Raw genomic sequence first — 25,028 nt, 5'->3', positions numbered from 1 at the left:
TAAAAGATTAGATTACCATAAAAACGAAACAGTAATCTTTTGCCGGGTCTAATGTTATTTATACATAGAATTTTCAACGTTTTTTCTATCCTTATTCTTGCTCAATTAAAAAAATATTTTGGCGTATATAAAATTGAAATAAAATTCTCTGCCTCATAAACGACCTCAAATGTGCCACAATTGGGTATCACGAATCGTTATATATGATGTGCAGTTCATATTCATATTTTCTTTTATACAGAGGATGCTTCAGTTTTGACAGGAAAAATATTTTCTTGAAAACCCTCTCACTCGGTTATTTCAAAACGGTAACCACGCTTCCCTAGAATGTGCAATAATTTAGCATTAAAATTTTTCTTATTCTAACAGCAAGCGTTTCTAGAATGCAGTATGGCGAAATGTGGTGTAGTCCTAGAGTGTGATGTTTTTGTAGCAGATGACAGTGCTCATTCAAGCCTGTCAAGGTCAGTTAGTAGCCACTTGCTGAATGGATGGCCATGATCAGCTATCAAAGAGATGCCTTGTGCAGCTGCCAATCACAGTAGAGGTTTGATAACATTTTGTTAAAAACCCAAATGTGATATAAGGACAAAGCTGTGCATGTTGGTACTTAATTGTTTGGATTCTTACGTTGAAATTCCCTTGTATTAGTATTTTTATGTGTAGTGTATAGTGGTCATAAATTATATAGCTTTTAAATTTTGGGCATTTTTGCTCTGTTGCACTGTACCATTATGGAATTTGAGCAAATCAATTACCGACACAAGCAGGTACACAGTGTATTATTTTATTTTTATTTCGTATCTCAGGAGCACAGCTCACTTGGTAAGGCATCAGAATTTGGTACACTAGCGCTTCGAACTTTAAATCGGAAGGTGGTGAGTTCGAGCCTCATCACGGTCACATTAATTTTATAAACCAAATATTGTTCGAACTTTTCATATTTGTTTTTCTTTTATTGTTTCTTTTCTTTGTCTTTTTTTTTTTTCTTGTTTTCTTTATTTTTTCTTTATTTTTCTTTGATCCATATTGCCAGTGTAAGGAGAGGAGGGAACTAACGGCCCATTCAGTGATTTTTTTTTCATCCGGACGATCGTAAAAATCATCAAAATTCAGATTTTGTACAAGACTGCGGAACTCAGTCTTCAATGATATAGTCAGTAATAATCTTTTGGTCATTATATGACTTTCATCATTTGACGACTGAGTTCTTATGATACATCATCCGAAGAGCAGTTTCAGACAATTGCTTGGGATTGTTGGGGCAGAGGTTATCTTTTGAATTCTTTCATGTCCACCGAAGCAGAGTTAAACCTGTCAAGGACACTCGGCGTGAATTGAACTGACCATGTCACTCGCCACAAAAAAGAATGTCAAAGGTCATAAAACATCAACTTGGTGTCTTCTGCTAGTGGTTCAGCCCTAAGCCGTGTAGGCATATTTAAGACAAAAATAATGCATTTACGTGAATCTGTAATTTATATACTGACAGTATATATAAATTAGCTACATGTATTTGAATGGGGCTTCAACTTCGTCAATACTGCCGTTTTCTTGGGTTTTGTGCCAATTTTGTTCATTAAAATTTTTTTATAAAAGTAACAATCTGATTTTTTTTTTCACTTTCGCTGGGATCACGGAATGGGGCTTTGCAACGCGATATATTCAAAACTTGTATTCACCTACTGTTATAGCATTAATCCGATTATTACACAACCTCGCCAGCGTATTCAAGACATCCAATGCAAATAATCACCTAGATTATGACGTATCATACCGTAAATATGGCGGAGTACTCAAATTCATTCAACAAAAGCATGATTACAAGCTATTGCAATCTACCGCGACAGCTCGTCTCACACACATAACAAATGCACAAATACGATCAAATAGGTTGACGACAACGTTTGATTGAATGCACTGCATTGTGCCATGATTACGGTGAAGGACACCGGTTCAATTCCTTTGTATGGAGCCAATCAATAATTTCACGCACATCCTCTATTATTGCCCAATTATTGCCCGGGATGATTGCACACTGTAAAAGAGCTATTGTTATAATGTTTGATGAAATCGTGTTTAACTACCGTATTTGCTTAAGAACGGCACAATACAGATAAAGCAGACAGATTGACTACATGTGGTACATGTATATACATATAGGGAATGTGTGTGAGTCGAGTATTACCTAATTATAATAGGGGCGTATCCAAAAATGAATTCACGCCCCTTTCAAATGTCGAGCCAAAGTGCAGGCCCTATGTTTACACAAGATGCTACACATCTTACTACCATCCCAATAGATGCTAGACAACAACATGATGGGTGGGGTGGATGCAATGGCATGGCAAAGAGTAACAGCAAACTGATTATAATTAGAGGGGATGCTAGTGGGGGTAGCCGTACTGGCAGAGTTGAAGTGTATACACGTAAAAAATAAATCCATTTATCAACATCATTAAATTAACATATCAATGGGATTATGCTAATTATATTAAATTATTCAAATTAATTTTATTTTCACATTTAATTAATTTTCATGGCTATTTTTTTATTTTCACATTTAATTAATTTTCATGCATTCTTCTATAGGGTTTTACCATAGGGCAAAATCATTTCCAAAAAAATTGCATAGTTGATCTGAAGAACCGCTGAACCAAACCAAGTCATGTTTGTGCTTATTCAACTGCATTTTTTATGCTTAATCCACATAAGGGAACGAAAGTTTAAAATTCCAAAATTTTTGGTGTTTTTTTGGCGCGTTCAGTGATTCTGGTGGTAAACTCAGATGCAAAAAAATTGAATAACGCGTCATAAAAATTTTAGATTTTGAAAATTTCGTTGATGGATTTTGAATCAGGATAAAGAATCGAGCAAAATGAGTACAAATATGCCTATTCTTGGGTTAGCGGTTCTTATAGTTTATTATTTCATAAATTCATGTATAATTCAATAGGGCATACAGTTACAGTGCATACTCCTATAGGATTTTTACCTCAGTTTAAAATCATTATCAAAAAGTGTCAGTCATCTCAAGTCGAACCACTTTACCAGACACCAGGCGCGTTTGTGTTTTTTTGGGTTTTTTTTGCTGAATATAAATATGGAAACGAAAATTTAAATTCCAAAATTGTTGAGTTTTTTGAGGGGCAATCAATGTAAGCACCAAAATTCCAGCTCAAATTTGCCATATTTTACATTATCTCAAAGTCAATTTTCGTGTCGAAAAAATTTCAGATTTTTAAAGTTTTGACGACTTATTTGGAATCGGGATATAAAATGCATCAAAATAAGTCCAAACAAGCTGTGTATTGGACAAAAAGTCCTTATGAAACGATATTATTAGGCCTACACTTCAACTCTCCAGTGAAGCTCTTGTGTCAACTTTATATTATGTTTGATTGTCATTATTCAAATCCATGTAAACAATACATTATTATGACAGGATATCGAAACTTGTGTTCAAAAAAATATTTGTTGGTTGATTGATTGATTGTTTGGTTAGTTGATCAATTCATTAATTGATTGATTTGATCAATTGATTGAGTCAATAAATTATTGATTTTCCATGGTTTATTTGTTATTTGTTAATTCGTCAATATATTTCTTGTTGATCATTATGGATCTTGCTCTTTTGACCAATTTTCCAGGGGGGTCTATGAAAAAATTTGTACAGAGATGTGCCACACAGACTTTCGGATGCCGACTTTCTCTATACCTACTTTTTGCTAGTTTGCCACCCATCAGTATACCAATTTTTCACAAAAACACCCAAAAAGTGCCCATATTTGTCCTAATTGGGCGCTTTTATGGGCACTTTTGCCCAATGCCCACTGAAAGCCTACCCATCGATGTACCAAATCGCTGAAAAGGTACCCTAAAACCGTGGCACATCCCCAGTTTCATGGTACTTTATATTACTAACATTGATTGTATGATTCAATCTTCTTGTTAGCACTTTGATCAATTGTTTCAATGGATTATTTCATGATTATGTGAATTTGCACCACTCATTGGTTAAGTTAATTGACTATTTAAAACAACACCCACACATGTTTTATGTCTTGATTGGAGATGATGCTTTATCTTGTCTGTGACAGGTTTGTTATCCAATTCTGCTCTTATTGATTTCACCTTCAAAATGTGCAATTACTCTATAGTGTTTATATCATCTTTTTGTCATAATTTGATATAGAAAAGTAAATACGAAATTGATTAAGTTTTACCACCTTTCAATTTTATCAAATTTGTGCATTTTCTTTTTCAGACTTTAATTTGTTTTCTTTTAAATGTTTTTCGGGGATGTGTGTTTTTATCAATGCCACAAAAAGTACTTGATCCACAATGATCATTTTAACTCTTCATTACTTGGGAGATTTTTGGCTTTTCATATTGTATTTACCTGTGTGTTTGCTTATATGTAGGCCTATATTAGTGTGGGGCATTGTTAGCAATCTACTCATTTTATTTTTCTTTATTTTTGGAATGTTTTAGCAATTGATAGTTTTTAAGCAATCGCCATGTAACTCATATTGAGTAAAAAATTCAACTCTTTAAAGAGTATTATTGCAGATGTATTCATGTATTCCACTCTTTCTACATTATTTCCAATTTTACTCCTTGGGAGCTGGTTTCTTAATTTGACTCTTTTTTTTATATATATTAAATTCACACCACTTATTACCTCTGCTGTACCAAATTCCACTTAGCTTTGCATTTGATATCATTACTACATTTACTACCATCAATACATACCAGAGTATAGCATTATATAACCTATTCAGAAACTTTACATGTAAACTCAACATTTGACCCAAATCAAGCCAGTAAACAAAATATTACAAAAATGCATTTTTTGAAGACTTATAGGATAGGCCTACTCCTTAAGTGAGCTTACTTCACTCTCAGAATGTGATAAGATTATTATCACAGGTAGATAGCTCATTTACATTTATACCCCATGCCTGAGATGTGAGATACTCCATGGGTACTCTTTATTCACTCCTTCTTTTACCAGAATGTGACAAAACAATTCCATCAACAACAAAAAAAAAACCATTAAAGTTAAATCAGCTTATAATTCAAAAATAAATCAAGAACAACATTCATTTGCTTGATTGGGACTAATTTTGAGTTTATTTATCCTCACTTTTATTACTCACAAATGTATTTATCTTCGTCTGAAATGCTTGACATACTGTCTTGTCTGTAACTCATTGTGTGGTATCATGCTACAGGGTGATTCAAAAATAATGTTACCCAATGTTAATGTTTGTTTTCGTACTTTGATATTATTGCATATTTTGTTTCATATTATTGATATTTGTATTATTGTGTTGATGTATTGTAAATATCTTGATTGAATCTTGATGATAAATTTGCCAATCATGTTGGGTAACATTCTTTTTGACACATTCTGTAGTAGCCTGTACTTCCATTGTTGTAAACAAATCTGCACTGTTATACTCCATTGTTGGATCGCTATGCATTGCCAAATTTAAGGGCCTCATTTGCCACCGTTACCAGCCATCATCCATCGCCATGGTGAGAGGACACCATCAGAGAGACACGCCTTCACCGTATTTGGAACTCCAGGTCTATACATTTTAACCTTTAACCTTTCAACACCGATGCATAATATGATACTTTACAAGATTGTGTTGGATGTAGGCTTGACAGTGGTGCAATGAATGAATTTTATGAGGCAGTAGGCCTACATATTATGATATTGGCTTTGATGGTGGGGAATAGAAGGCATTCAGTTTACCCCCTTAATCTTAGCTAAACTGGCCCCTTTGCTGTATCCAATCATTGTTATAAAAATGCATGTGTGTACTGGTGTTGAAGGGTAAAAGCTTATAGTTATACTAAGTAATGATATCGTGATATGAATTTGTCTATGTTGCCCGGGCTATGTTGTATCTGTCGACCTAAAGACTATTATTTATTATAAACTAGCTTTTCTAATGTTTTTTTTATAATATGATATCTGTACTTTTTGCTTGTTTTTTAATGTGTATATTTTGTCATAATCTTTTTGTGAATTGAGTTCAATACCCTGTGTTAGGGCCATCAATGTGTCACACACTGTGTTAACTTCATTGTGAACAGACTGTAACTCAATACCCTGTGCTAGGTCCATCGATGTGTCACACACTGTGTTAACTTCATTGTGAACAGACTGTAGCTCAATACCCTCTGCTAGGTCCATCGATGTGTCACTCACTGTGTTAACTTCATTGTGAACAGACTGTACATACCTCATGTTGTTAAGGCATTGTTTGCTTGCCCTCAAATGAATTTTAACAATTGGGTCGGTCGGTCGGGATGTCTTTTTTTTCTTCTTTTTTTTAATCACTAACAAACTCTACTGTTTGGATTAATTAAGGCTCAAAATATGAAAAATCAGACAATTTTTGTGTCAAAATGAAACTTTTTCAGGAATTTCCAAAATTAGGTCGGTATTCATTTGTACAGTAAATAGAAAAAAAAACCTTTTTTCTGATTTCCAAAATTAGGGTCAGTCGGTTGAGGGCAAGCAAACATCTTTTTTTTTTGGACTTATATGTGATTATATCAAGCAAAATATGAACAATGTGGACTACTGAGTTATGAGCTGATTTGACATCAATTACAATGGATTGCATTTGATGTATTATTTGAAGTTTGACTTTACTATCTGTCTAATTGTCACATTCTGGGGGGTAAAGTCAAATACCAATTAAATACTGTAAAAGTAGAAATTTTCGCGAGGTTTTTATTTTTGCGAATTTCGCGAGTGGACATAAAATCGCGAAAATAAAAACTTGCGAAAATACCCTTTTGCATCAGGTTTCTATTGTATCAATATTAAAACCGTGAAATTTAATTCTCGCGCAATTGACAAAATCGCGAAAATATCTTCTCGCGATTGGCGAAAATATTGACTTTTACAGTATGACACTGTTCACATTTTACTTGATTATCACATGTTAGAACTGCAAGGCTGGATAACTTCAAACAGGTACCAATATATTTATTGAAAGAATCTTGAGCTGCAATACTTGAAAGGAAGTTTTTATATATTATTTACTGTATACATATAGTAATGTTGTAGAAAGTGTAACATATTACTTCCTCTAAGACTTTGGTTGTGGCCGTAAAGCAAGCATAATGTTGAAAATGAAACGGAAATATTTGCAAAATGAGCATGTGGTTTGTGTAAGTCAGTGTTTGTGGCAAATTTGTAATGTGCATGTACCACAGTGTCAATTGTGGGTCACTCAGTCATGATGATGAAATTGAGGGATTTTGAAATTGCCTTCAGGAATGACAATATTTGGTTTTTATCATAGTCTCTCCTAAATGAGACTGATATCAACTAATTGACAATTTATTATGATGTCTGAAGATTCTAAGTCTTCTTGAATAGTTGGCGATTGAGATCAAGTATGTGACAGATTCAAGTCAATCATAAAAGAAAGAATGATTTTCCACCTTTGATATTACTTAAAAATGTAATCAATGTGCACAGCTGAAACCAAAGTCAAATCGGCTAATTATTATACCCTAATTATTTATGAAACAAAAGCATAGATAGAAACAAAGCTTATCTGAATCCTGGCCACAATAGACTACCCCGTAGTCCACTTGCCCATTCTGCATTATATTCTGGGTATTGTATTTGAGCTTAAAACTCTGATTTAATTAATGTGGGCACACTTGATAGATTTTCACATCTGATCTTTTTAGTCACCCTACACCCTCTGTTTGTTAGATCCCCAAGTGGACTACTGACATTGGATTGCGGTCAGAGATGCTTAACACGGCTGTCTATGAGCTTCTATGGATGAGATTGTCGGAAATCTGGCCTACTAAAATTGGCCATGATGTAATGCATCTTTAAATGGATCTGGCTTGTGATTGGTCGCCCAGATCTCGTTATGGTTTAAATCCTCCGGGTACTTATCATTACCATTAATAACTACATGATACACAAGTCTGCCGCCATTGTGTGGTGTAATTGCATGAACGCGTCACTAAGTGCATGAGCGCGTATTGTATTTGCTTGCGGTTAAATTTGATTGATAAACAAGTGTGATTGACAGTGTGAGTGTTAGGGACTTTGCCCACTCAAAATCGCGTTTAAAATTGGAAGTCCATAGTCTATTTTGAACCTGGAATTTCGCGATTAATAAACTTGGAGATTTTAAAATCAGAATTGTTCAGTGAAGTGCCAATACAATTATGACATTATGATAATTTATGTTGCATTCAATAATATAAGCCTACGTACACTTTACTTTTTACTGTCACTAATATAATTATATAAACTTTTTCATAACAATTTTATACTAGTATATATTTTGATGTAATAAATATCAGTATAATTTCGAGTTCAACTGAATGCTTTCATCATGATTAACATGCTTTTATTTATCAAAATTAGACTATGGCATAGTCTATGGCCACAAGGGTTTAAAACTAATAAACGAAATGTCATATACTTGATTTGTGTTCACTTGGATATTATATTTAGGGTTTTTTTGTTTTTATTACCTAGCTGGGGGGTTTACACCCCCCAGCTAGGTATTGTAATCGGTCGGGTTCTTCCGCTGGCAACAAACCACTGTAATCTTCCCGTTTTCTTCCGCTGGCAACAAAGTTAGTACGAGGAACCCATACCGTAGTAGCTCTGCACAAAAGGTAGATAGATAGGGCAGCACCAATACGAAAATGTCATACCGATAAATGATGTGTCTGTTTTGCCCATTAGTTAGTACGAGGAACCCATACCGTAGTAGCTCTGCACAATAGGTAGATAGATAGGGCAGCACCAATACGAAAATGTCATACCGATAAATGATGTGTCTGTTTTGCCTGTTATTTTAAGTTTGTGTTGCGAACTACAACAAAGTGAAATTGCACATGTTCTTTTGCTCATCTATCAGGGCACAGTTCTTGAACCCCAATATATTTGTATATTCATTGAATAACCTTCGACAATAATGGGTACAAAAACTCATACCCTGTTCTCAAAATGCAATTATCATCTGTTCGTCATCCAAGCCCAGGGAATGTGTGTATGAGAGGATTGATGGCTAATATGATTTTGGAAGGGCTCAGTGGGAATTGAAAGGTCATTGCAAAAAACTTGAATAATAGTGACAGTGATTGGTGTACACTTTAAATTAGAAAGACAGAAGCAGTAATGGCATATTTATATAGGTTTTTAAATAGAAATTTGATTTTGATATGAACCATGCAGGTGTGTTAAAGGCACTCCTTAACAGTAATTGTAGTATAAATTTATGGGTTTAATATTATGTTTACTATTAAAAGTACTAGTATTAGGCTCTGGCTTATCTTTTGATTTTGATTTTGCACCCATATTTTACAGACTTTGGTGGTATGTTTGGAAACAGGGGATTAATGAGCCAGGCTTTAAAATGTTTAGCATTTATTTCTATAATATGTCCGACCTCTTTCTTTGTATTAATGAAAGTGTTCTCTGGCCTCTTTCTTTGTAATGAATGTGTTTTTGGCTTGATTAGTAATTCCAATGTTAGTACCGGTATATAAAACTATCAGATGTGTTTCCTTTGCAGTAGGAACTTTAATTCTTTCAGTGCCATTATCATGGCAGTTAATATCAAACTCTAACTAGCATTTGTTTACAGGCTCTATGTTTTGTTTAAGTAAATGATTGTTGAGGGATTTTCTTGTCTTCTGATGTTAGGGTTTTTTGTTTTATACTTATATCTTAGAGTATGTATCTTATTTTGTTTGATTAAAACATCTTGCATTAAGTTTTATATTTGAATCCCAGTTCCTAATTTATTTGTGTGGTTTAAAACATTAACAATTGGTGTTCTTGTATTTTACAGGAAATTAAACATGGTTTAAGATTATGCGCAACACAAAAATAGCTTGCAAATGGAATAGGCCTACATGAATGCAGGACATGAATTCATTTGTTTTCCCTACCTTTTTTTTTTTTTGTTTATGAAGTTGGGGAAAATAGTATAAAAGCCTTTAAAAGTCTATAGTAATTGGAAACTGTAAAAGAAGTGCAAGAACCTGTTCATGATACCTCCGAGTCCACTGGGTATTATACTGTGCGGAAAGCACTAATGTGGTGCCACATTACATTTGATGTAGTATATATGTCATGGACTGTAACATTTGAGCTGTTTAACCCCTTAATGCTCTGCATGCTAGCCATAGGCTTCAACATAAAAAGTTCTAGTTTTGAGATATTTTTTTAAAATATTAAGTCCTATCTTAAGAACCACTGAACCAATACCAGGCTTGTTTGTACTCATTTTAATGCATATTTAATGCTGCTTCCAAATATGGTAATGAAAATAAACAATTATGAAATTTTTGGGAAAAAAATGAAACTTGTCGTCTGCAGTCGACACCCGCATGGAGAGAGTTAAGGGGTCAATTGGTCAGGGTATACAAGTAATATTGTAAATCATTTCTATTGCACAACCTTATGCCCTACAACAAGTTAAAACTGCATTTCCAAAAGGTTTCAGTGTTAGATCATAGACCATTTAAAATTTAGTTTTAAATGGTCTATGGTTAGATGAATTGGTCAGTGCATCGTGGTATGATAAATGTTTATAAATGTGTACAGTTAATGTTACCAGTACATTTTATTGTTATCATGGTTATCACCCATTTGCTGTTTTCTGTAATCATGGTGATCTTGAATGAGAAATACTAGCTAGTACTAACAAGGTAAGACTGATCATAGTTTAATTAATATAATTCTATTTAGTGATAGTTACAGGACTATTCATGGGTATTGGAATAATTCTGGTAGACCCTGCGCACAAGTATAACCCTAACCCTAAGCAACCCCAATTATAACCCTAACCCTAATCCTCACCGTTTATAAACCTAACCTTAATCCTAACCAATTATAGGGGGTTATAATTTTTCAACACCCAAAATAGGGGGTATAGAATTATTAAGGGCTGGTGACTCAAACTTTTCGCGCGCTGTGCATGTATTCTTGCACACAATCTTTCATTATATAATGCAAATATTTTGCGCATATAGCGCGCCTTCTTTACACACACAATTAAATTTTAACTCACTCCACACACTTTCTTTGCTCTAAAGTTTTGATGCGCTCCTCGCCTTTGTTCCGGCAATGAATAATTTGTCTTGAGTCTGTGTAGGTGGAAGTGGGTGGGTGGGGGGGGGGGGGGCATAATAATTTTCGACCCAAGTTAGGGTAGGGTTAGGGTTAGGGGGTTAGGGTTAGGGGTTAGGGGTTAGGGGTTAGGGTTAGGGGTTAGGGGGGGGGCTAAAAAAATTGTGCCCGCGATAGGAGGGTCATAAAAAATTTTACTCCGGTCACCGACCCCCCCCCGACGAAGAAAATGACATCCCCTAACCAAACCCTAACCCTAAAACACAGGGTGCACAGGGTAAACCAGAATTATACCTGGGTAATAATAATAATTCCTATTCATGTTTTAGTCCAAGACACAATGTTTATCATCACCGTTCAACATCTTTATTAACCACTCCCGTTTACTAAGGGACGCACCATTAGATACCAAGGGGGGGGGCTGGGTAGTTTTTTGAAAAAAAAAATTTTGTCGCGCCATCTGAGCAAAAAAAAAAAAAAAATGCTCCACCTCAAACTAAAAAAAAAAATCTGCTCCACCTCGGACCAGAAAAAAAAGATTTGATGTAAAGGGTGAAAAAATTTGTCACAGTTACTGAAGAAAAATTAACCTCATATAGCTTATATATTGCAAAATTTTTCGCGCTCCGCGCGAATTTGCTCCTTATTTCATCAACATTATTTATTTTAGCTTCGAACTGGTATGTATTTTGTGTGCATTTCTTTGTGAAAAGTTATTATGTGAGCCGGGTCTGTGAGTGAAAACACTTGATTACTTCACAGATTTTCACCAAATTCCCCCAATATTTGCTAGGGAGTAGTCCATACAATCATCCCCAATGTTGACGCCTGTGTGGGTTTCTGACGAAATTAACCTAACCGCATTTATTCTACATAAAATGTACCGTATTTCCCCAGTTTAGCTTCAATACTATACCGTATGGCAAAATTGTTCGTGCCAAAAGAGGTTCATTATACTTCAAGAAAATTTTTACACATAAAAATAATGATGTTTTTGTGGCACTCGAAATTTAGGTGTTACAAAACGTAGAAATGATAAAAAATATGGACAAAATTTTACAACTCGACAAACAAATTGTTGAAAATTATAGGACTTTACGATTGCAAAAAAAAAAAATTTGTCTCTCCGAGGAGTTGAAAAAAAAAATTTGCTTCATCCAGGGGCTAAAAAAAAATTTTTTGCTTCACCGAGGTGCAAAAAAAAAAAATTTGTCACGACCCCAACTACCAAGCCCCCCCCCCTTGATATCTAATGGTGCGTCCCTAACTGCTCCTGTTTACTCTACTAGCTCCCGCTAGTTTTGAATAAAATAAACACACTATCTGTGGTCATCTTGTGACTCCTACATTTTGGTCATCAAAAGTATTATGCCCACCCCGTATTTTTCTTTCCGAAAATTTATGACCCCCTGTATATTTGGGATCCTCCTTCCAACGAAAATGATAGCCCCTAAGGGGTATTTATGGGGCTCAAACTCAGTGACAACAAACCTCACACCCAGGGGAACATTTTGCAGGGGTCATGTCAAATCTTAGAATTGCTGCATTTTCTGGCAATATGTAGGGGTACGGAGCTCAAACTCAGTGACAATGAACTTGATGAGAAGAGTAACATTTTGGAATATTTTGCATGGATCAGGTCAAAGGTCAGCTGGGGTCAAATCTTCGAATTTCAATATCTGGACATCTGTAAGGGTACGGCGCTCAATCTCGGCGACAACCTCATGACCAGGGGAACATGTTGGAACATTTTGCAGGGAGCAGGTCAAAGGTCAGCTGGGGTCAAATCTTCGAATTTCAATATCTGGACATCTGTAAGGTGTGCGGGGCTCAATCTCGGTGACAACCTCATGACCTGGGGAACATATTGGAACATTTTGCACGGGTCAGCTCAAAAGACATCATTCTGGGGCCAAATCTTAGAATTGCGTTATCTGGACATCTGTAAGAGGTACAGGGCTCAAACTCAGTGACAACTCATGACCAGGGGTGAATTATGGAACATCTTGCAGGGGTCTGGTCAAAGGACATGGGTCAAATCTTAGAATTGCATTTTCTGGACATCTGTGAGGAGTACAGGACTCAAAACTCGGTGACAACAAACCTCATGACAGGGGAACATTTTTGGAACATTTTGCAGGGGTCAGATACCTCCACAACACCAACATGCCCCAGCTAGGTTTGTGGTCTATGACCACCATTTGCCTCTAGTTTATTATTACACTGTGTCTGTCTGTGTGTGTGAGGGGAGTCTGTCTAATAAGATTTCTTTAAACAGTTGTCTTTCCATTTCTGGGCTCATTTGGTACATTTTTGTAAAGATAAATATTATATTATAATAAATCTTTGTAAAGAAATTATTGGTGAAAATAAATCCATAAATATTCTGTATCCAACTCAACAATGTCTACTTTGTACAATATTTTGTGTTGAAGGTGTTCTTATTGTGTGATTATAATTACTATTAAGGGGTACTACACCCTGTGGTAAATTTGTGACTATTTTTGCATTTTTCTCAAAAATAATAACACACTGGTAACAAAAGTTATGTATATTATTGGGGCAAGGAATCCAATTACTTCACTGAAATTTCAGTGACCAAAGACAAGCGATTCAGTATATATGATTGGAAATGAAGTACATCCTAGCGGTACCTTAAATTTCTTATCATAAATAGCGAACCGCTTGTCTTGGGTCACTGAAATTCCAGTGTATTGATTGGATTCCTTGCCCCTATAATATACATAACTTTTGTTACCAGTGTGTTATTAGTTTTTATAAGACACAAATTTATTGAGGTGTGTAGTACCCCCTTAGTGGGTCCCAGACGAAAGCTGATTCCAGAAAATAAAATTATTAGTTTTTGTTGACTTCCAGGGTGGGGGTTGCAAACTTTGACAAAATGGTCGAACAAGGTTTAGAATCTAAAACATAACAGCGGCCAGCATCCCACAGGGGGAGGGGGATGACGGGTGGGCAGAGGAGGCGGCAGTTTGACCTCCAATGCCAGATATTGCACATTTCAACAGGCTCTTAGACCACACACAAAATTAATTGTGAGACCTGCTTTCTTAAAAAAATGTTTGGTTTCGTAAACAGAAACTGGGAAAGCTAGCTCATTGTGGTATGTGTGTGCTGCCTACTGAAGATAGCTAGCTCACAGTGGTACACATGTGTGCTGCCTACTGAAGACAGCTAGCTCACAGTGGTACACATGTGTGCTGTCTGCTGAAGATAGCTCACGGTGGTACACATGCGGGTGCTGTCTACTGAAGATGACTAGTTCATGGGGGTGCTGTCTACTGAAGATAGCTCACGGTGTTACACATGCATGTGCTATCTACTGAAGATAGCTAGCTCACGGTGGGACACCGTGTGTGCTTTCTGCTGAAGACAGCGCATGGTGGTACACTTGTGTACTGTCTACTGAAGGTAGCTAACTCATGGTGGTACACATGCAGGTGCTGTCTACTGAAGATAGCTAGCTCGTGGGGTGCTGTCTACTGAAGATAATTCACTGTGGTATACGTGTGTGTGCGGTCTACTGAAGATAGCCAATTCATGGTGGTACACATGCAGGTGCCGTCTAGTACTGAAGATGGCTAGCTCATGGTGGTACACATGGGGGTGCTATCTACTGAAGATAGCTAGATCTCGGTGGCATACATGTGGGTACTGTCTATATACTGAAGGTAGCTCATGGTTATACACATGCCTGTGCTGTCTTCTACTGAAGACAGCCAGCTCACGGTTGTACACATGTGTGTGCTGTCTTCTGAAGACAGCTAGCTCATGATAGTGATACACACGTGGGTGCTGTCTACTGCAGATAGCTAGCTCATGGTGGTACATGTGTGTGCTGTCTACTGAAGACATCTAGCTCACGGTGGTACACATCTGGCTGCTGTCTACTGCAGATAGCTAACTCATGGTGGTACACCTGTGGGTGCTGTCTACTGAAGTCCTAGTCACAGCCAGCCTATGCCCCCCCCCCCTTTTCGCTACTAAAAATGACTGCAGGACCGACGATACGCATGGCCCATCACTTTTTGTCACCAAAGTCGGTATTAAGATGGACTCAGTGCTGACTATAACATCAATCTATGCATGCATTAGTAATTGCGAGTCTCAAAGTCTATAAAGTGTCTGTGGACCAGTGTAAAATTTTGCAAATTGAGTTCAGGTCCTTTTTTGTTCAAAGCAATGATAATAGTGTCTTGCAATACTAGTACTTGCATGTTCTGAAACAATCGATATATCCCTCAAAACAGGTATTTACAGCTAGTCGGCTTTATGCTAAATCCTAAAAGTGTCCACCGCTGCACAAAGAGTTGTATGCGGGGACGGATCCGCATTCAACTACGTGTTAACTGGTAACTATATAGCACTCATCCTTGATTTGGGGCTTTTGTGTAAACATTACTGGTTAAAAGAGTGAGCGAAACAAAACGGCTATATTTTATTTTGACATCTCATTCGGTACATTACAACTTTACTTTCCCAAATTATACCAAAATCCCAAATTTTGTGACTTTTGATAATGCTCTCTTTTTCCATTGCAATTGGTATGTAATCGTGCCGAATGCTTATCAAAATACGCAAAGCAAAATGATCTATCTATTAATTACTTTATTTGGTAATTTAGGTTGAGTGTCTTTAAGATATTGCTTTTGTTTTATGTATACGAATACTTGTGTGCAGTATACTATACCAGACCTGAATAAATGAATGAGCAAAACAAAGTGACTATAAACACCTTAAGGGGGTACTACACCCCTGCCCAATTTTGTGCCTATTTTTGCATTTTTCTGAAAAATTATAGCGCATTGGGGACAAGTAAGATATGTATATTATAGGGGCAAGGACTGCAACTACTGCACTGGAAATTTTATTTCAGCACAGACAACAGTTGTGGAGTTACAGTCAAAAATGAGGGAAAACCAATATTTGATCAATAAATCAATAACTACTTGCTTTGAGTTGCTGAATTTTCAGTACAGTAGTCGTAGTCCTTGCCCCTATAATATACATATCTTACTTGTCACCAATGTGCTATAATGTTTGAGAAAAATGCAAAAATAGGCACAAAATTGGTCAGGGGTGTAGTACCCCCTTAATGCATATTATTATTTCTCCTTATTAACACAAAGTAACATAAAGAACATTAATGCAAATGACATTAAAGAGTTATTAAGATCAATTATAAGAAAGTTTTTGACTTTGGAACATTTTATGCTGTTTTAGGTGATTGATCTTTTTTCTTATTCATATGGTTCATTATAGAAGCGTAGCAAGAGTCATCAGATTGGGGGCACCGTGCCTCCCGTGCCCCCATCAGTGATGCTACCCCACTAGTTCATTATAATACACTTGAATATGGTTCATTACAGAAGCGTAGCAAGAGTCATCGGATTGGGGGCACTGAGCCTCCCCAATCCCCAATGAGTGATGCTACCCCACTGGTTCATTATAATACACTTGAATATGGTTCATTTACAGAAGCGTAGCAAGAGTCATCGGATTGGGGGCACCAAGCCTCCCCGTGCCCCCATGCATGAGTGACGCTACACCACTGGTTCATTATAATACACATGACTATGGTTCATTTACAGAACAGTAGCGCGAGTCTTCAGATTGGGGGCACCAAGTCTCCACCACTAGTTCATTATATTTAAATACATATGAATAACTTCTCATAGTATATGGACCTAAATGCAGATTATATCACACTAGTTTATTTCAAACGGCAGTGGAAAAACAGTTGTTTGGTTACGGTTGCACACCACTCAAAAAGTAGGGTCGATCAGTCGCAAAAGATGAAGCTGAAAATATCCATCTGTCTCGGACACCGTTAAAGCACCATTAATTGACAAAATCATGCTGTTAGGAAGTTATTTCTAGAAAAATGCCAACAAACAGCCAATCCATGAGCGATGCGGAGGCTTGGTTAGCTGCTACATTGCAGATTTATATGCATCCTTTGCTTCCAAAAGGCTCAACATTTTTTTGGGTCTGGAGTCCCGAGATACGGTCAGTCAGGAAACCCTACCCAAACAATTATTTTACCACGGCACAGGCTACTTTGTAATACAACCAATGCACTCACAGGTCTTAAATTTTCAGATATGCTGTTAGACTTGGATTACCGTACCACTTTTACCCACCCTAAAACTTGACAGAATATTTTTCCCCAAATAACAACATGCTATTGACCTTTTTGGTCAAGCCTAACTTGGGGTAGACTTGAGATGTCATCATTTGACGTCACGCCGATGTGCACATCGTTTTATAGCGAATAGCATTACTGCACATTTGAAAGTTGTGAAGTGCGTAGTAACGATGCGCGCATCGGCGTGACAACATTCACAGATCTACCAGCAAAGGCTTATGGGATTTATTGATAAGGTCAATTGTAGTGTTACTGTTACCTCTCTCTCTCTCTCTCTCTTGTTGTTGAAATAACAACTTTTGAAAAGTATCAGCATTTTTAATAAAACTAATCATTTTACAAAACATGAACTCTGTTACTCCGCATATTTGTTGCCCAATTTGTATCAGAATACAAGTGCATTTACAAGTAGCTATGGAACACTCCCATGAAATAATACAAGTATTTAATTTACTTCAAGATCAAGGAGTTCAAAAAAAGGAATGCACACTTCAATATCAAGGAGTTAAAAAAAAGGGATGCACACTTCAAGTTTACACAGTAGCATGTAGATACTGTAATCTTCACTTTTAGCATGCTATTTCCATAATTTTTGTACTAATTAATTTTAATAAACTTTAATTAAGCTGCATGAAGAGCAAAGCTAAAGTCTTGATAAGGAATCTTAAATGATATAATCTTTCTCGATACCAATACTATTTTTAACTCCTTGATCTTTGAACAAGATATCAACATTGGGCTATTCCATTTAAAATCCACACTACCCCTGTGGAAAATTTAGCTATAGTATTTCACAGAGGGAACATGAGTTTCAAATAGAAAAGATAATTGGTTAACTTAAATTTGAAATACTCACTCCAGTTGTGGAAGATATAGGTAAAGCCATAATACAGGAGGAGTACAAGTTTCAAAATGAAAAAAACATACTCCCTCTGTGGAAGATACAGGGTGTCCCAAAAAAAAGAGGCCCCACATTGCGCCCTCTTTTTCTCCTATTTCTGAAACGTTGATCAAATCTATTTTGGTATGTAAAGAAACCCTAAATCGTTAGCTTTAATAAACCAAAACAATTCTTTCAATCGACTCACAATTTTTGAAGATATGCCCTCTTTAAGAAACGTACCCGTTTTTCACTCTGTCCACGGATGAGGTTTGGCTGCATCAAAGATTTAAACGAAACACACGCTTAATGACATGGATAGATAATAGCATTAGTCTTGGGAAAGCATTCACTATAAGCGAGGATCACCAGCTAGCTTCAAACATCTTCGCAACCCCATATTACTGCTGAATTTGCAAGTATCCGGCGCAAAAGGCCTTAAGGATGGTACGCAACGCAATTAATGCAATGAGAACTAGGGCTGAAACCTGTATTCGTCACGGAGGCAACCAGGTAGAGGGCAGAGCAGCACAGTAAACTCACTTCAAAAGAACAAAAGACAAACTAAACAGCCATTTTCAGGGCTACCTTTTATTCCAAAAAGAGAAATGACTTCTGTTGACAATAAAAAGAAAGCAAGAAACGAGAAAAACATAAGTAATTGCAAGTATAGCAAAAGAAGTCCCATCCCACATCAATTTCGCCCAAATTAATGACACTTAACAAAATCCATAACCCATAAGCCCACCGGTAAAGCCCATTCCCTTAAATAAAGTTGTTATTTTTATAAAGTTATCATCGAGGAATGTTTTATATTCATGCATGGTATATGCACTTTCCAATCTTTGAAGTAGCCAAACCTCCTCCGTGGACAGAGTGAAAAACGGATACATTTCTTTAAAAGGACATATCTTCAAAAGTTATGAGCCGATAGAAATAATTGTTTTGGTTTATTAAAGCTAACGATTGAAGGTTTCTTTACATACCAAAATATATTTGATCAACTTTTCAGAAATAGGAGAAAAAGAGGGCGCAATGTGGGGCCTCTTTTTTTGGGGACACCCTGTATTTCCATAATCTTCCACAGGGGTAGTGTGGCTTTCAACTGGAATATCCCACTGTTATTGCAGTATTGTCATATATCCCTTTTCTTCAGAATTTACCCTACAGTATTCATTGTATTGAATTGTTCGACAATTTTTCAGGACTTTTTACAAAAAACATCATCGGTTCAAAAGAAGCACCTTAATTAGGCTTTTCGAGTTGACATCCATACACCCCCTGTAGAAGATATGAACTTAATCTCCTACACAGGAAGTGTGAATCCAAAACGGAGTCACTCATTTAAGTAACCTTTTTTGAAATTCACATGTGTGGAAGATTAAGGTCATGTCTTCCACAGGGGGTGCATGGATTTCAACTGGAATGAAATGGACTTGAACCATGCTGCAAGCTTCCCTCTGCCTTTCTACCTAAAATTACTGTATCTGCTTATATTGATTACCAGTGGGTACTTTGTATTACAAAAACTAATTTGCAAGTGAAAAGGCAGTTCAACTTTATTTTGAGAGCCAAGAGATTGAGAAATGTTTTTAATTTATGTATACTGCATTTTTTACTAGGGAAGACAGCTCCTACACAAGGGGTGTACTGTAGATTTCAAATAGAGTCAACCAATTTGGGCAACCCCATTTGAAATTCAAAACCCCATGTGTGGGAGATTAAGGACACGTCTTCCATACAGTGTGTGGATTTCAACTGGAATAGCTCAATGTGTGGTTATAAAACCAAACAGATTAGACCAAAAGATGGACCCCTCCAAGACATGACCTTAATCTTCCACACAGCGGGTGTGAATTTCATTTGGGGTAACCTGAATGGGTTACTCCATTTATAGTCTACAACCCCTGTGTGGGAGATTAAGGTCATGTCTTCCATAGGGGGTGTATGGATTTCAACTGGACTAGCCCAATTTGGAGCAGACGGCACTGAATGGGTGATTCCATTTGAAATTCACACTCCCTGTATGGGTCTAATCTCTTCTAGCTAAACCCAGATATTTTTGCGGCGTTAAAAATTTGTCTTGTGTGTAAAGTGGGATATTTTCGCTGGATTAATTTTTTGTGATTTCCAAATTTATTCACATTCAGTACCAGTGTGTAATAAATATTTTTGCGGTGTTTAAAATTTGCGGCTGCCTGTTCAACCAAGAAAAGTGCAAAAATTAACCCCTGCAAAAATTTCACGCTATATCTTAACAGCAAATGAATTTACACATTTACTGTATCATTTTATGATGCAAACAAAACACCGAGCTCATTTTAGTATTATAATAGAAAAAACCAAATGGGAACATTTTGAACTCTGACCTCTCGCATTACAATGACCACATACAAAGTTCAACTAAGCCTGTGTATTAATATGGAGCATGGTCTTTTAGACCCTGGGTATTAAGAATACACCCATTACACAAAAATTATTAGAAATCAAATGTCAAGCTAGTTTAATGCAGACTTGTGAACTTTCGCCTTGTCATGGAGGTTAAAATCTCTTTAAGGGTTTTACAGGGGATACAGATATTTCACGTTTCACATTAAAAATATCTCCATTTTAAATGTAAGAGCCTTGTTTTGACCTCAAGGGGGGTCTGAGCTGCGGACAGTCAATGAACCCTAACCAAACAATCAATTTATTTTCCACGTCCTAACCCACAGCAGCTGAAGAGTATCCGATCATGCATTCTGTGACCAAATCACTGGGAATATGATTTGAAAGTGTTTTTTATCCAGATAGAGGGCACTTTTCAAAATGGCCACCAAAACGTTTACAATGATCAAAACTTGCCACAAATTGTGTGATTTAGATATAACAATGGTTGTTGTTTTTTCATGTGTCTTATATGTGTGTTTTATGTGCAAAAGTTCTGCAGCAATTGGCTGTTTTTTTCGCGCATTTCTGCGCAATTTGCTATGTTTTTCAGCGCAATTGGCTATTTTTTTCGCACAAATCATTTACCCCTGATTATGGTACCGCAAAGTATGATGGGATAAGCCTATTACTCTAATCTACTACTGTCAAATATTGCCACAGGTCAAGGAATTCTTCTAATTGTGGTTTGCCATGGCTACCTCGGGGTGCAAGAAACCTGACTGTGTCTTCAAAGATAATTTTTTTCCCACAATTATCACATTTTTCGTAATTGCCCACTTTGTTGCAATTGGCGGCGTTTGGCTCGGCTAACTCCAATTAGGCCGGAGTTAGCGTAGTGGAAAACTGAAAGCAAGGATGTAAATTACATACGCCCAATTATGCAAAGTTAATGTGCCAAGTATAAACTATAAGGACTATCCAGCTGAGACTTGGTACATATGTAGCATATATATGTAGTACAAGCACAATAGAAGTATATTGTGTTTAGCAAGATCATTATCAAGATAACCATAGAAACGTCTATGAAAATGTGAGTAAATATACCATCTTTTACTACTGGATTTGATATCATGAACCTTTAAAATGAAAACAAGATCATATTTTTCATTCAAAAAATTATTTCTGTATTATTCTGGAATAAGGAGCAAATTGTTTTCACCTTAAAGGAAAACTTCGTGATCCACAGCCTCATCCCCCACTTAATCAAAAAAAGTTTTTTATACCATCATAAACCTAGGACTACATAATGTTCATCTGCATAACTTTCTTGCAGATTTGGTTGTTTGACAAAGACATTGTCCAATTTGTATTTTTTGTCTGTGTACAGACAGAAATGTAGCCTATGGGGGCAATGTAATAAATGGAATAATGTGCAACTCGCAAATTCCATTTTCAAATCAACCGAAATGTTGTACATGTTCTACTTTTTACAAGGACTTTGCCACCTACAAACTCTTAGCAGATGTCCAAAGTGGGCCAAGAGCGGCAGGTTACAGGGACTGCCTTTTGAGGAGAGCGAGAGCAATTGCTCTCCACTACTGCTCTCCATAAATCTGATATAGGAGAGTGATTTTTAGCTCTCCTTGGTTAACCACTCTCCTTACATTCTATTGTAAATGCTCTACAGCTCTCCTTAAAGGCTCCAGAAGAGCTATTTAATGCTTCCCTGCAAATGGCAGTCCCTGTGGTTACAGCATTTTACAAAGATCTTTCGCACTGCCCAATTTGGCGTGCTTTATGGCGTTAACACAAAGTCGGGTTCTGATTAGCTAATTGAATCACATCGGCACCTCATTCGCCGATCAATCTGCGTAGCATCGCAGGCGTGCTTTTACAAGATCAGTCGGCCAGTGCGATAGGTCTTTGCAAAATAGTGTAGATGCCCCTAGCATACATATAAGGATAGGAGAGGTTTCTTGCTCGCTGTAGTACAGGGTTGGTTCAAATACTATCATGTTGTTCTAATGCTACTGGTCGTCTGGGTCTTGTGTTAACAGAAAATTAGCCGCCAGATTCTCATTCTTTTCACATGCGAAATATGCTTGTTGTATTACTAACTCTTCTGGATAGCCTAGAGCTTTGAGCTGAAAGAGAAAAGATATAAGAACATGAAAAAAGAAAGTTCCAACTGACAAGTTTAAGCTGTTATTGGCTGGACCAATCAATGGATATAGATACACATGTCAAACACGTCGTCGGCCATATAACATAATCTCATATCTCAAAAGGCTGCCTTGTGTGATTCTTTTAATTAATTGTGTGGAGATACACTGTAAAATTAACTTGGAATATTAATTTTGAGATAATATCACAATATTACAATCTCATGTCCATTCATCAAAGAAAGTAGTATGCTGAAATATAAAATAACAAGTTCAGATGTTACATGTAAAGCTGAATTTACGCATGCTCAGTGTTTACTTACATTTCCAGATCATCAAGCCGATCAATCGATTCAAATCGATGAGGCAAAAACGATGTCGCTTTTGCAAGTTGAAGAAATTTCAACTTCCCAGCGATATCGCTTGACACATGCTTGCGTCAACCAGTCATATACAACCAACTGGATCTATTATTTTGCTAATTAATTTAACTTTCTCGATTATTACTTTTTCGTGATGAATTAATTCAAAGCAATAATTATTGACAGCAACTGATGTTTTAAAAATGTATTTTGAGGCATGTAGAATATTTTAATTGTCGTCTGCAATCGCCATCACCATGATAAGTATAAATGCAAAACGACGAGTGATGCATCACAAAATTCGGCGATTGCCCATCACTTTCCAGAAGTGTTTCATCGCAATCGATCAGCGATCGAGTATAAATTCAGCTTTACATGTATCAATTTCCAATGATTTATCCTCAACATGTACAGTCCCTCATTTCAAATATATAGTTTTGGTTTCTCTTTTGTTCAGAAACCAAAAATCAAGGGATTAAAAAGTAGAGCTGATCTGATCTGCAATCATAACACTATTATGCTGGGAGGACACAGTATATGGTATATAACCAGAAGTATACAATAGCCTATTGTGCTAACATAATTATTATCATGATTGATATCGGAAATCTATCCCGCGGACGACAGTTGATGCTCTCTGTCGAAGGTAGGTGGCATATTACACTCACGAGTTCTAGGCCTAGAAATCATATACATGCGCGTATACTGAAGGATGGGGTGGGGTGGGGGAATTTGTTTGTTTGTATGAAACATAAACGATGCATGGAGATGATTTGATTATGAATTAGTTTATTATCCCCGGATGCACAACCCATACCTCTTTAAGAGGGGGCTCCCTCCCTATATAACCACCTCTTTCCTAAATTACCCCTTTCCCCTCCTCCTCCCCTACATTCGATATCTTCATCTCGAGCTCTCCTCCCCTTCTCTTTCACTTCCAATGCACTCTCTCATATGTTTCTCTCTCTCCCGGCCCATATCCCCCTTGCCCTCCAACCTCCCCCCCCACACACACACACACAATCTTCTCCCCTCTATCTTCTACTTTTGCAGTAAAAATTGCTTCAGTAAAAGTCATTAGGTTATTAGAGGTCATATAATGGCCTTCCATCGATTCTGGTACATGGGATTAAGGACATGAATCGATTTTTTTTTATAGCACCTATACAATTACAGTAGTGGCCCCTTTTGTAATGTCGAATGCAAATATTTCGATGGTCTATATATTTTCACAGTGAAATCAGCTTAGGCTATTTCGTAGTCTCAAGCCAATGCTTTCAAACTAAATCAATGCTTTCAAATGTAGACTGTTTTGTTCGACTTCTCTGCTCGTGAATATTGCACTGCGAAATTTAAACATTTCTTTTGTATACTTAGATCAGGTAACTCGAAAATCCTGTAATTTTATTCGTCACACCACTTATAAGAAACTGAAACCAAAACCGAAACTACCCGTCACAAATGTTTAGTTTTAAACAAAAGGTAGAAACAAAGAGTTCGATATCTTGTGACTCAAGTGGTTAGGCAGGACAATAGGAAACCACGTGACCAAAACCAAAACCAAAACTAAAACTATATATTTGAAATGAGGCAATGTCTTAACTTGGTCCAATAGCACTATCAGTGCCCCAATAGGTACCAATAGTTTTCTATTGTACCCTGAATATTAATGCCCAGTACTTTCATTAAATACAAATGAAAAACGATAACACTGCAAATGTTAATGCTTGATACAATTGATTACATCTCAAGATGGGATAGAAAAAGTCATCTGTACCCAAGTCCCAGCTTCCTTCAGTCAAAAACCCTAAGCTATGCGAGTGTTTTTATATTTTTTGGGCTATACATTGTTCAGCTCGTAATTGGCGAAAATTATTAGTTCAGTGTTGTGTAGGTGCTGCAACCCAACTGCTACGAACGGGCGCGGTGCATACCG

General features: G+C 36.7%; 1 long non-coding RNA gene across 1 annotated transcript in view; it reads right to left on the bottom strand.

Moving 5' to 3' along the window:
* LOC140146057 (uncharacterized) overlaps positions 1-22,707 on the bottom strand; it is a 273,862-nt gene extending 251,155 nt beyond the window's left edge. The window contains exon 1 of the long non-coding RNA XR_011858183.1: positions 20,764-22,707. This is a non-coding gene — a long non-coding RNA (uncharacterized lncRNA). The remainder of the gene's footprint in view (positions 1-20,763) is intronic.
* Positions 22,708-25,028: the final 2,321 nt, after the last annotated feature.

This window comes from Amphiura filiformis, chromosome 2, assembly GCF_039555335.1.
Source record: "Amphiura filiformis chromosome 2, Afil_fr2py, whole genome shotgun sequence".
In the NCBI taxonomy this organism is placed as follows: domain Eukaryota; kingdom Metazoa; phylum Echinodermata; class Ophiuroidea; order Amphilepidida; family Amphiuridae; genus Amphiura; species Amphiura filiformis.
This window is presented reverse-complemented; position numbering and strand designations above follow the sequence as displayed.